Raw genomic sequence first — 14375 nt, forward strand, 5'->3', positions numbered from 1 at the left:
ATTGGGGCACTTGCGCATTGTGACCGCAGCACATGTGCAGTTTACTCCATTGTGTGAACATCGTCCATTGCGTACAAAACATGAGTTAGGCCCAATGACAGGACAAATGATGCTACTAAAGAAGTAGGTGTGTATTTCTGTTGTGCCGTTACAGTGCGGATTAACACTACATTTTATTACAACACATCTATTTGGAACTCTCTATCCCGCACTGTATCCGACCCCCAGGAGCAGAGATATTTCACACATGATTTTTAGTTATTGTCTGTGCTCTATTGTATTCTATTGAAAGTACTTGCCAGTTGGTATGATTGGTTATTGTTAATAACATTGCTAATTTGACAAGAGACAAGAGGGGGGCAGGGCAAAACCCTGGACTGGTGGCCTCCCGGGAATCTACCCTGTAAGGTCTATGGCCAATCTGCCCATCTGCTGCTACGTCATCAAGTACATGGTCTTGCTCTAACCCACTGTTCTCCATTACAATGTTACAATGAGCTAAATGGAAAATGAGAAGAGGATCCAGTGACCTTTTGAAAATGAAGAAAGAAACCAAATCAGACCAAAAAAAACAAAAATAAGAACAAAATAATATACTGTGAAACCAAAAATATTCTACTAGTTCCATAATACTTATTTGAATTGTATATATTGGTGTTACCTGGGAATTGATTTATCTGGCTACTATTAGTGTCCCTGTATTAATTTTATGCATGTTTTACATAGCAACATCGTGGGAAATTTGCTACGATGGGAGTTCTATTTGACATGGGATGTTGCTATGGGCAAGTAGATTCTGATTGGTTGCCCATAGCAACATCCAATGTCAAATAGAACTCCCATCTAATAGTGTGTACACACGGTAAGATTTGGCTTCCGATGTTCCCGATATAGGGAACATTACATGCAAATCGCATGCTTTTTTTTTTGCTGCCGATGCGCGCTGCCGTGTGAACGCATATCGGCAGCCAGATAGAGAGGGCAGGCAACACTATATAGTGTAAATTGTGCCCCTCTGGCATGCCGTGAGGTGCGAGTCCCGATGCGATCTGATCAGGTCAGGACTTGCATCTCACGGCATATCCTGCCGTGTGTACACACCTTTAGTCAATTTTAGTCAATTTGTATTTGTATTCTATCGATGGCGTATAGATTCGTATTTGTAAATACAAATACGAATGTGCCATGAAAACGAATACGAATTAATGTATTTTCATTGTAAATCCTGAAAATACGAATACGCCTAAAAAAAATTGTATTTTGCAATTCAAATACGACTTTTTTAGCTGTATTTGGATTAGTCAATTTCCCCCTTTATGTGTACAGTTAAACAATTTAAAAAAACGTGGAGTATGAAGATGATGCGTGTTTTATACATTGTAATGTTTCTCTTCTGACATTTATTCGTGTACAGTATTTTCATTAATATCTCTTGCTTTTTGCTGATTCTTCGGCCGGGGGTTCTAGAGAACAGGTCAGTGCACAGTAAGGAGGAGGTGTTTTCAATTTAACATTTATATGAAATGAGAATCATTGTTCCGATTTAAGGTTTCTCTGGGGGCTATACTTAATCGAGCAGATCAGACTGATCATTTTATAGTTACCAGGGTCCATTTGTGTCTGTCACTGTAATTTATTTCATTACATTCTGCTTTCCTGACCATTTAACAACCAATATTGCAATAAAATCTGTCTTCTGTAAAGCGTAATGTCCCATCTCCGATATATATAGTGTATATAATATATATACACACACAGCCCGCGAGGGGCTTCATAGCGCTTGCTAGAGTTCTGGCAGTCAGGATTATGATGCCGATCTAATGACTGTCGGAGTCCCGACTATCGGGAGGTCATACCACACACGGTACTAAGTGCACCATTTGGATTGGCATTTATGTATTGTGTAATATGCATTTGCACCACAAATGTATATAACCTCTGTACATGGCTTTTGTCTATCCTTGACTTGTGTATCCTTTTTTTGGGAACAGGGCTGTGCAAGCACAGATTGGGTCAGGGGTGTCTTAAGCGATGGGAGCAGTAGGGTATGAGCACTCTGCTGCTGCTGCACTCCGGGGGTAAGTATAACAAAAATAGGTGCAGTGTGCGCGTTGTGGGCTCTCCTGGGACTCGGGACAGGGAGCACAGTGCACACCGTACCCATTACAGATGTGTCACTGGCTAGGTACAGTAAGGAGGTATGCTCATGTAATATCACCACAATTTGCAATCACCAGCAGCAGGGCTATAGTCAGCGGGAGGGCTGGCACAAGACAATTTAATGACACGGATGATGACATCAGTAGAACTATCTAGCTAGTTCTGATTGGAGGATTGCATGTTGACCACTCCAACTGACTCATTAGTGTTGCAGCTATAATATCTGAAGTCCATGTATTTGGACAACTGATACACCTTACACGCGTGTTATGTAGACACTCATATTGATCACTATCACTCAGGGCCAGCTCTACCATTAGGCGGATTCCTAGGGGCTACAGAACCTGGGGGGCTTCCCTAAGTTCCGACTTATGCCGTGTTCTCACTGCGAGTGAGAAATGCACGGCTTTTCCCAGGCTGGACCCCCTTTCTCACTGCAGGGCAAATTCCCGGGTGAAGAAGTTCTACCCGGGAATTTGCCTTTTAACACGGGTTTTCGGCAGTATGCATACCCGGATCTCAGACACTGGTAAAAAGAAGGGTTTTACCCGTGTCTGAGATCTGGGTATGTGACCCGTTCACACTGCCAAAAATCCTGTGTTAAAAGGAAAATTCCCGGGTCTACATGCTAGACCCGGGAATTTGACTGCAGTGAGAACGGGGTATTCTGTATGACTCTTGTTGAACTTTATACAAACAGCAGGTGTTAAACTTCCAAGACGCCGCCTCGAAACATTCACCTGAGATTCTGGAAAGACTGTATTGGTGTGTGGGTGGTGATGGCCCTGCTGTCACTCACTACTATCCACTGTACCATGTTACACTGTAGGACAAACAAGACACTTGGGTATAATAAAGATGGTTGACTGAGAATCTGACGTTTCAATGTTCGTCAGGGTTTTATATTGATGAAGCAAGGTCCAGGCTTCTATGCAGCTTTATACGAATCTGAACCTTGTTACGTTGGACCCCTGCGGTCTTTTAGGACTGGAGCTTCTTCTCTGGAATTCCTTTGGTATTCCATTGCCCTGGAATACCAAAGGAAGTGGCTTACAATGGAATGCATTGCATATCTAACAAGTGAAAAGATTCTGTGGGGTCCCAGCCCACCTGCCGCACTACTGCCCACCTGCCGCACTACTGCCCACCTGCCGCACTACTGGCCTCTGTGATACAGGGACATGTTAAACAATATTACCCCTTTCACATCACACAAATAACCCAGTTCGACCCATGTTATTGCTGAGTCAACCTGGGTCGATGTGAAATCACCACAGTCAATAACCTAGGTCGATTAACCCGGTATTTCAACACAGGAAAAATGAAGGGTTATACATGGGTCAGAACCAGGTTATTGTACATTTAAAACTGCAGACCCAGGTTATTTCCTTGCTCTGAGTAAAGAGTGCTGATTAATTTATTTATTTACAGTTTCTTATATAGCGCAGCAGATTCCGTTGCGCTTTACAATAGTAGACAGTGATAAAACAAACTGGGTAACAACAGACAGGCTTGGAGGTAGGAGGGCCCTGCTGCAAGCTTACAATCTATAGGGATATAGGAGGGAAACACAAGGACAGGCACCAGTAATAGCTGAGCAGTCCCACCAAGTTGCAAGTCCAGAAGAATAGCTATATAATACATATAATACATAAGTGCCTCAGAGGGTTATGCGTGTAGAACTTAAAAACTTGAAAGTTTGGAGGCTAGTGGAGAGTCTTATTGTGCGTGGAAGGGCATTCCATAGGATGGGAGCAGCCCGATGAAAGTCCTGTAATAGTGAATGGGACCTAGTGATCCGTGCAGAAGAGAGACGCAGATCTTGTGTAGAGCGTAGTGGTCGAGATGGGAGATATTTTGTGATAGGTAAAGAGATATATGCTGGTGCAGTATGGTTAATAGCTTTATCTGCAAGTAGAAGTGTTTTATATTGTATACGGTAAGATACAGGCAACCAATGGAGGGACTGGCAGAGCGGATCAGTAGACGATGAGCGTCTTGCTAGGAAGATCAGCCTAGCAGCAGCATTTAAAATGGATTGCACTTGCGAGAGTCTGTCCTTGGGAATACCAGTTAGGAGACTATTGCAATAAACAATGCGGGATATAATGAGTGCATGGATAAGAGATTTAGTAGTGTCTTGTGTGAGATACGGTCGTATTTTGGATATGTTTTTTTAGATGCCTGTAACATGATTTGGAGACAGATTGAATGTGGGGAAGAAAAGACAGTTTAGAATCGAGGATGACCCCTAGGCAAAGAGCTTGTAGGGTAGATTGTCTAGTTGTCAACAGCAATGGAGATGTCAGGATGGTAACTGTTCTTAGTTGGCGGGTATATAAGTAATTCCATTTTGGAAATATTGAGTTTGAGGTGGCGAGAAGACATCCAAGATGAGATGGCAGAGAGACAATCAGAGACTCGGCCCAAAACCACTGGTGACAACTCTGAGGTATATGCAGATGATACTCAAATCTATCGATCTAAGTGATACTGAAATCCAAAAGAGCTGATTAGTTTGCCAAGAGAGGAAGTATAGATTGAGAAGAGCAGAGGACCTAAGACTGAGCCTTGCGGAACGCCAACTGACAGAGATAGTGAAGCGAACACTAAAAGAGCGATCAGATAGGTAAGATGAGAACCAGGAAAGGGCTGTATCATTATGAAACCATGATTGGTTTCAGTTTCCAGTCAGAGACCAATGAAGTACTTTAACCACTTCAGTGGTATGTCCGGAAATTTTCTGGGCTCAGCTGCTCTGCCGCAGCAGTCTGTCCCAGAAAATTTCCAGGCATACCACCAATATGAAGGTGTGCGCCAGTGTTGCCTGCAGCTGTGCACCACTGGTGCATCACCTCTCCGGGTACCCCCCACAGTGGTAGCTCTCCCTTCCACTCCTGTCACTACCCCTTTCCCCTCCGCTCCGGTGATCATACGGTGGAGCTCCCCTGCTGCTGCCCCCACCACCGTTAGTAGCAGCGAGCAGGTGGCAGACTTGGGGATTTTTGGTGGGACTCGGGAGTTCGGGTGCCCGAGTCCTCCTGAGCTGCCCCGAACATGTTCTGGGGTGGGTTTTGCTGGGGCTGCAAAACCCACCACTCAAGGGGTTAAAAATTACATTACACTGGTTTGAACATTGGTGACCCGGGTTCAGCGGTGTAGCTAGGTGCCACGGTGCCCGGAGCAAGGGCATGTTTCGCGCCCCCCCACCCCGATTTGTAGTAGACGGGGCTCTTGCGTGGCAAAAAGGGGACGCGGCCTAACATTATTCCACACACCGTAATGCCCATTGCACATAAAGCCACATGCTGCAATGCCAATTACGCATAAGGTCACACATGATACCCATTACATACTATGGGCTAGATTCTCTAAGCTTCAAAAGTTATAAATTGGAGAGTGATAAACAGCCAGCCAATCAGCTCCTACCTGCCATGTTACAGACTGTGTTTGAAAAATGTCAGACGATAACTGATTGGCTGGCTGTTTATCACACTCCATTTTATAACTTTTGAAGTTTAGAGAATCTGGCCCTATATATCAAATTGTAATGCCTATTACACATCTGACACATAAGTGCCACTTACCTACATGCTCACTGCTAGGAACTTCATGCTTGATTCTAGGGGCTTTATGCTCATTGCCAAGGGGGACTAAAATTGCTTGTTGCCAAGGGGGACTAAAATTGCTCGTTGCCAAGGGGGACTAAAATTGCTCGTTGCCAAGGGGGCTAAAGTTGCTCGTTGCCAAGGGGGACTAAAATTGCTCGTTGCCAAGGTGGGCTAAAGTTGCTCGTTGCCAAGGGGGGCTGAAGTTACTTGTTGCCAAGGGGGACTAAAATTGTTGCCAAGGGGGCCTGAAATTGCTAGCAGGGAGTAATAGTGCAGATCAGGGAGGGTGGGAGGGAGTGATAGTGCAGAGCAGGGACAGAGGGTGGGAGGGAGTAGTGTTTAGCCTGTTCCCCTCCCCCCCTGTCAGGGGAAGTGTGCGGTCGGCACCCCCGCCCGCTCCCGGGTCCCCGCTGTACCTGGGTGGGAGAAGTGCACTCACTGCTATTTAAAATTCACATCTCCCGCTGGACCATGCTAGCCAATAGGCGCTCGCGGTCCAGCAGCCACCAGTTGATTGGCTGCTGGACCGCAAGCGCCTATTGGCTAGTGGTCCAGCGGGAGACGTGGATTTTAAATAGCACCACGTCTCCCGTACAGTAGCGGGGAGCCAGCCGGGAGAGCCTGCGGTGCCGGCACAGCTCTGGCGCCATGATAGCTTCCAGCGCCCGGAGCTGGTGCTCCACCAGCACCGCCCTCGCTACGCCTCTGCCCGGGTTGAGTAAAAATGCACCAACCATGCAATAACCCAGGATTAAACCAGGTCAATAATTTGCTATAGATATCTATGACCTAGGTCTGATCCGTGAGCAAAACTTGGGTCCGACCCTGCTTTTGAGTTCTGAAAGGGGTATCATTGCAGAGGGCAGTGTTTGTGAGAAGCTGATGTTACGCAATGATAAATAATATTTACTGCAGCAAACATTTTAGAGGGCAGTAAAATAACACACACATCTGTACTGTGCTGCAGCAATCTCTCGTCTCCTTTTATCCTCCCCTGAAAGGTTCACTCTGCTAAACAAATGCCATACACAAATATAATAACATTACACAGCATCCATTGTATTAAAATATTGCTCTTCCCTCTAATTAAAAAAATCTCATTTATGGCCAGTCCTTAGATTAGCTCTGGTTCTCTGAAAAGTGCATTAAATGAAAATCCCATCAATACACAATATAATAATGTACGTGAAGAATATTAATTTATTTCTGGGCCAATCTATCAGAAAATCAATGTGCCCATTTCCTGTAAAATGTTGTTCTATAGAGGCGGATACAGGACCATTCTGCTTCATTATTGTTCCAAGATAATTGTAACACGATACAATATTCATTGGCGTTCTAATGTAATTGCTGACTCGATGTTTAGATAATGAAATGGCCGTCTGATCGTCTCATTCCTCTTGCTTGGGCTTCTTCACATTTTATTTTAAACTTAATGTGAAGTACTTTTCTAAACTTCAGATATTAATTCTATAAGGTTTTTACTGTGAGACCTATTTTAAGAGAACCACTGAATGTAAAAAATATGTTTGAAGTAAGAAAGTAAAGGTCTTACCGTGTGGGCCTGCCAGTCAGAAAGAAAAATGAGATCGAGCCAGCGGTTTGACAGTTGCGGAACGGCAAAGTTCCCATGTAAAGTTTATGGGAGAAGCTTGTGCAACCAATGAATACCTTTGCTCTAGTGCTAGTTTCAATATGTCCACTTGATATGTTTCCCCTTAGAAATTCAAGCAAAACCGAATTTGTGCAGAAATTGAGAACTTCAACGAGCCCGTTGCCACGCGCCCCCCCCCGTGTTTAACATATTGACACCATGACGATGCAGTGTCATAACGTCATGATGCGGCCATTCCTGAGCCCGCTGCGGTGCCCCACATCCCCCGGTGTAGCGGCGCAGATACGGGATGTCCGTGTCGTGCTCCGTTCAGGGTATTAAAGATGGTGGAGCGGAAGGTTAGGGTGCCTGACCTCGGGTGGCAGGCAGACGGGAGGGAGCGGTGAGGTAGAATGATGTCCGGACTGGCACACACACTCACTGGCGTGTTGGTACGGAGGAGGTATGTACTATATGAGATAGGGCCTTGTGTCAGTCCGGCTGTTGTGTTCTTTGCTCTGGTCTGTGGGCGGCCATACGAGGAAAGTACATCTGAAAGCGTGTATGCATGTTTGTAGTATTTTCTTAGTACTGTGCTTATGTTATGTACTCTGAGTATTTCTCCTGGCTACCCATGTAGGAACCCATACAGCACCTGTGTAGTGTTCCTATGTCTGCCAGTATATCCCAACAACTAATGCCCACAAGGAATGTGTAATGGGCATAGTGGTGTGTTCCATAATGTGTAATGGGCATAATGGTGTGTTCTATAATGTGTAAGGCCTCCTTTTTGTGATGCCACGCCTCCTCTCTGTGAGACCACGCCCCTTTTTTGCTCTCAAAATTTTAATGAGTGATTAATTATCAATAATCATAAAATTCAATAACAAGTTACATACAATAAAATTATTAAAAACAAGTTAATAACAACGACAGGAGGACCAATTGATAAGTGGAAAATAAAACCTGCTCCGGTAGACAACCGATTGGAGGAAAGCACTGGAGTCCAATTTGAAGTCCCAATTTATAATCCCAATAGATCGCTGGAGGTGTCCTTGTCCAATTTTGGAGAATGTTGCTTGTAGGGATCCTCTCTAAAGTGCGAATAAGTGCAATGGGAAGAAGGGGGAGGTACTCCAATGAATCTAACCAAGCCGTGATCTTTTACCCCAATCCGAATTTGTACGGGGAGGCTTAAGGATTGAAAGTGCACTGTGCCAAGGAAATAATACACTCCAAATAGATGTAAAAACGGTTGTAAGGTCCCAGAAAGATTCAGCAGGTATAATATAAAGTCCACATAGGATGGTCCAACCTGGTCACCAACGCGTTTCGCTGTCACTAGGGACAGCTTTATCAAGGTGACTGATGTTGGCTAACAGCCAGGTATATATACCACAATCAATTAATGGGGGTTGGCCTCATGACATCACAGTGTCATAGGTCATAATAAAAAACTAAATGAATACAGTAACATAACATTAAAAGAAAACTCGGAGACAGACTTTCACTAGTTAAACCATAAAATTCATATCAAACTCATTGATTATAGGCAGAATATACCCAGATAGACAAAGAAAAAGTTGCCGAGGTGACCCTTGACCCGGATATAAATGTATTGTGCATAGGTCATACTCAGCTATATAGTGTGTATAGCGTTTTATACTATTAAGACTAGTCACCCAGTTATATGTGGGGTGGGAGGTGAAGATATCCTAACTTGCTGAGAAGAGAAAACTAACCTTCTAGAAAAACTTTAGCGATCATATGGAGGATCGGGCTTCCCGCTTCTGACATTTGGGCGGAAGTGTGCAGAGTATAATGTACTCCCATAGTGTCAATGAGCCGGTGTATATATCCATTACATCCGGCCTTTGACACGCATGAGGGGAAGAATGTATTCAGTGCTTCCGGCTTGTTGGTACGCAAGCCGGAAGTCTATGGACTTGTACGCGGTGCTTATATTAGATTTCAACAATAATCGGGCTCAGTATATATGATTACCATGGACATGTGGAGGCACCCACCCGCTCGCTGGACCGCGAGTACAGGTGAGAATGCGTCCATCATGTCCATCTTTAAATAGACTGGGATCCCGATATATCTCCTGCTACGTCATATCCGGTATGTCCGGTGATATTATCATTCCCTAATCAGGCTGACAGAACTTATTCATTAGAGACCCCAGGACTAAAGAGGGTGAGAAAGTTATTATATGGCCAACCAATCAGAGGGGGTACTTGAAAATAATTAATATAAAAATGAGAATAAAAATGAAAATAATAATTTGGATGATAGTGGAAAAGTAAATATAATATAATAAAAATACATATAAATATAAAAATAAATAATAAGTAAATATGAATATAAAAAAAAAAAAAAAAATAATAAGTAAAAAAATAATAAATAAAATTATTAGACCAGAGGGAGGATTATAACAATGAAGAATAATAATAATAATGAAAACAATAAATATAGTTTTATATTGTAATGAGGAGAATTGGAAGTTGTAAAAATATATAAATAAATAATTATTTAGACACTTATTAGAAGTCACTTACATAGTAATACAATATATATATTTAATCAGTAGACAACAATCTGATCCATATTACATTATTATGGAATAGTTATGGATGGATTGTGTTTATAGTTATGTGTGTCTTGTGAAAACCTACTACGGCCAAGATAGTGTACCCATTTTGGGTTCATGGAAGGCCCCGTACTATTATATCCAGGGGTTAGACACATGACACAAAATGTAAGATTATGGCATTTGACATATACAAAAGGTCCAATGTTAGTCTGAGTCCCCAGCAGCTGACTCAAAAAAACTATAGGACCGTATTCAATTCTAATGACTCGTTTAGTCCTTTAGGAAAGAGGCAATCAAGTTTGAAGATCCAATAGATCTCCTGACGACATAGTATCTTGAATCTATCCCCTCCCCGTTTGGTGACATCAATGTGTTCGAGGCCTACCACAGAGAGGTCTTTTGGATCACTATTGTGATTCTCAATGTAGTGTCGTGAAACACTATGGAGTAGGTTTTTCTTAACAACATTTCTCCGATGCTCTAAAAATCGAACACGTAATGGCCTGGTGGTCCTCCCCACGTATTTGAGGCCGCAGCCGCAGGTGAGGAGATAGATGACGTAGTTAGTGTCACAGTTAATAAACCCCTTAATTGGTTTTGACATTCCGTCGAAAGAGATCTCAAGTGTCCTGTTCAAAATGTGTCTACAGGTAATACAGTAGGTACGCCCACATTTAAAACAACCCTGCGTTTTTGGGGGGAGCCAAGTAGCATGAGGTACTTTATTGTTAGTGCACTGTTCTTCTCTCAGAGCACTTGGGGCTAAAAGGGTTTTTAATGATTTATTTTTCTTGAAAATAAAGGATGGTTGGGGTGGTAAGAGATCGCATAAGACCGGATCCTGTTTGAGAATGTTAAAGTTTTTTTGTATAATTTTCTTTATTTGGTTTGATTGATTATTATAGGTTGAAATAAAGGATAAATTATTATAAGAATTCTCACTGTTATCTCTAGTCTTTCTATCTCCCTTGTATCGCAACAGATCTTCCCTATTTGTAATTCTGGCATGTTGTCTAGCTTCGCTAATAAGTTTCTCCGGATAACCACGTTCCTGGAACGCATGTGCAATCTCTAAGGATTGTTCTTCGAAAGCAGTTGAATTAGAGCAATTTCGTCTGATTCTAAGCATTTGGCCCTTGGGTATATTTTTCACCCAAGTCGGGTGGTGAGCACTATCGAATCTTAAATATGAGTTGGTGTTAACTGCTTTTCGAAAAGTGCTGGTTTGAATACGGTTGTCTATAATGGACAAACTTATGTCCAGAAAATCAATCTGAGTAGAGTGATAAGTGTATGTAAATTTCAAATTAAAAGTGTTAGTGTTAAGGTGAGAGACAAAGGTCTGTGCAGAAAAAAGATCCCCTTTCCAAATAATAAACAGGTCATCGATGTAACGGCCATAGAGGACCAGGTTCGCGTCCCAGCCGCCTCCCCACACTAGGTGGTCCTCGACCTCTCCCATATAGAGGTTGGCATAGCTGGGCGCAAACCTGGTCCCCATGGCCGTCCCCATCTGTTGTAGATAAAACGTGCTCGAAAAAGTAAAATAATTGTGTTGAAGAATGAATAGAATTGATCTGCGTAAAAAATCAATATGTCCCACACTGAGGTCTCCATCACTTTCCAATCGTTTATTAATGGCCTCTACCCCCAAATCGTGGGGGAAGTTAGAATAGAGGCTCTGTACGTCCAATGTAAGAAAACCATAATTGTCGGACCATTCGATGTTCTGAATCAGATTTAAGAAGTGTGTTGTATCCTTTATGTGAGACCTCAGTGTGGGCACTCGTGGCTGTAAATAAGTGTCTACATAGTGTGATAAATTAGAAGTTAAAGAATCCACTCCCGAAATAATAGGGCGCCCCGGGGGTGAAGTGAGGGTCTTGTGAATTTTGGGGAGGTGATAGAACACCGGGATTGTGGGGTGCTCAACAAAAAGAAAACGAAATTCATCCTTGGAAATAATCCCAGTGGCTAGGGCTTCAGTCAAAAGTAGTTTCAATTGTGTGACAAAGGAGGGTGTCGGATCTTTCGTCAATTTCAGGTATATACTGTCGTCTTCTAGTTGACGAAGGGCTTCTTGAGTATAATGGGTCCTGTCCTGAATTACAAGACCGCCCCCTTTGTCTGCTTCTCTCAAGACAATGGAGGTATCTTTCATGAGGGTATTAAGTACCTTCCTCTCATCTTTACTTAAATTGTCCCTCATTTTACTCTTATTTTTGTTTGAATACAAGCATAATTCCTTAAACTCACTTAAGGTGGTTTTATAGAAGCCTTCGATAAAGGTTGCCTTACACTTGACGGGATAAAAGTCAGATTTACATCGAGTGTGTGTGCGGTCAATGTCGAAGATTTTTTGCTGAGTAGGGTTTAGATTTGTCCCTTCTATTAGTAACCTTTATCGAAGGCTTCTATAAAACCACCTTAAGTGAGTTTAAGGAATTATGCTTGTATTCAAACAAAAATAAGAGTAAAATGAGGGACAATTTAAGTAAAGATGAGAGGAAGGTACTTAATACCCTCATGAAAGATACCTCCATTGTCTTGAGAGAAGCAGACAAAGGGGGCGGTCTTGTAATTCAGGACAGGACCCATTATACTCAAGAAGCCCTTCGTCAACTAGAAGACGACAGTATATACCTGAAATTGACGAAAGATCCGACACCCTCCTTTGTCACACAATTGAAACTACTTTTGACTGAAGCCCTAGCCACTGGGATTATTTCCAAGGATGAATTTCGTTTTCTTTTTGTTGAGCACCCCACAATCCCGGTGTTCTATCACCTCCCCAAAATTCACAAGACCCTCACTTCACCCCCGGGGCGCCCTATTATTTCGGGAGTGGATTCTTTAACTTCTAATTTATCACACTATGTAGACACTTATTTACAGCCACGAGTGCCCACACTGAGGTCTCACATAAAGGATACAACACACTTCTTAAATCTGATTCAGAACATCGAATGGTCCGACAATTATGGTTTTCTTACATTGGACGTACAGAGCCTCTATTCTAACATCCCCCACGATTTGGGGGTAGAGGCCATTAATAAACGATTGGAAAGTGATGGAGACCTCAGTGTGGGACATATTGATTTTTTACGCAGATCAATTCTATTCATTCTTCAACACAATTATTTTACTTTTTCGAGCACGTTTTATCTACAACAGATGGGGACGGCCATGGGGACCAGGTTTGCGCCCAGCTATGCCAACCTCTATATGGGAGAGGTCGAGGACCCCCTACTGTGGGGAGGCGGCTGGGACGCGAACCTGGTCCTCTATGGCCGTTACATCGATGACCTGTTTATTATTTGGAAAGGGGATCTTTTTTCTGCACAGACCTTAACACTAACACTTTTAATTTGAAATTTACATACACTTATCACTCTACTCAGATTGATTTTCTGGACATAAGTTTGTCCATTATAGACAACCGTATTCAAACCAGCACTTTTCGAAAAGCAGTTAACACCAACTCATATTTAAGATTCGATAGTGCTCACCACCCGACTTGGGTGAAAAATATACCCAAGGGCCAAATGCTTAGAATCAGACGAAATTGCTCTAATTCAACTGCTTTCGAAGAACAATCCTTAGAGATTGCACATGCGTTCCAGGAACGTGGTTATCCGGAGAAACTTATTAGCGAAGCTAGACAACATGCCAGAATTACAAATAGGGAAGATCTGTTGCGATACAAGGGAGATAGAAAGACTAGAGATAACAGTGAGAATTCTTATAATAATTTATCCTTTATTTCAACCTATAATAATCAATCAAACCAAATAAAGAAAATTATACAAAAAAACTTTAACATTCTCAAACAGGATCCGGTCTTATGCGATCTCTTACCACCCCAACCATCCTTTATTTTCAAGAAAAATAAATCATTAAAAACCCTTTTAGCCCCAAGTGCTCTGAGAGAAGAACAGTGCACTAACAATAAAGTACCTCATGCTACTTGGCTCCCCCCAAAAACGCAGGGTTGTTTTAAATGTGGGCGTACCTCCTGTATTACCTGTAGACACATTTTGAACAGGACACTTGAGATCTCTTTCGACGGAATGTCAAAACCAATTAAGGGGTTTATTAACTGTGACACTAACTACGTCATCTATCTCCTCACCTGCGGCTGCGGCCTCAAATACGTGGGGAGGACCACCAGGCCATTACGTGTTCGATTTTTAGAGCATCGGAGAAATGTTGTTAAGAAAAACCTACTCCATAGTGTTTCACGACACTACATTGAGAATCACAATAGTGATCCAAAAGACCTCTCTGTGGTAGGCCTCGAACACATTGATGTCACCAAACGGGGAGGGGATAGATTCAAGATACTATGTCGTCAGGAGATCTATTGGATCTTCAAACTTGATTGCCTCTTTCCTAAAGGACTAAACGAGTCATT

The sequence above is a fragment of the Crinia signifera genome, chromosome 3 (genome assembly GCF_055691185.1).
Source record: "Crinia signifera chromosome 3, ASM5569118v1, whole genome shotgun sequence".
Lineage (NCBI taxonomy): Eukaryota > Metazoa > Chordata > Amphibia > Anura > Myobatrachidae > Crinia > Crinia signifera.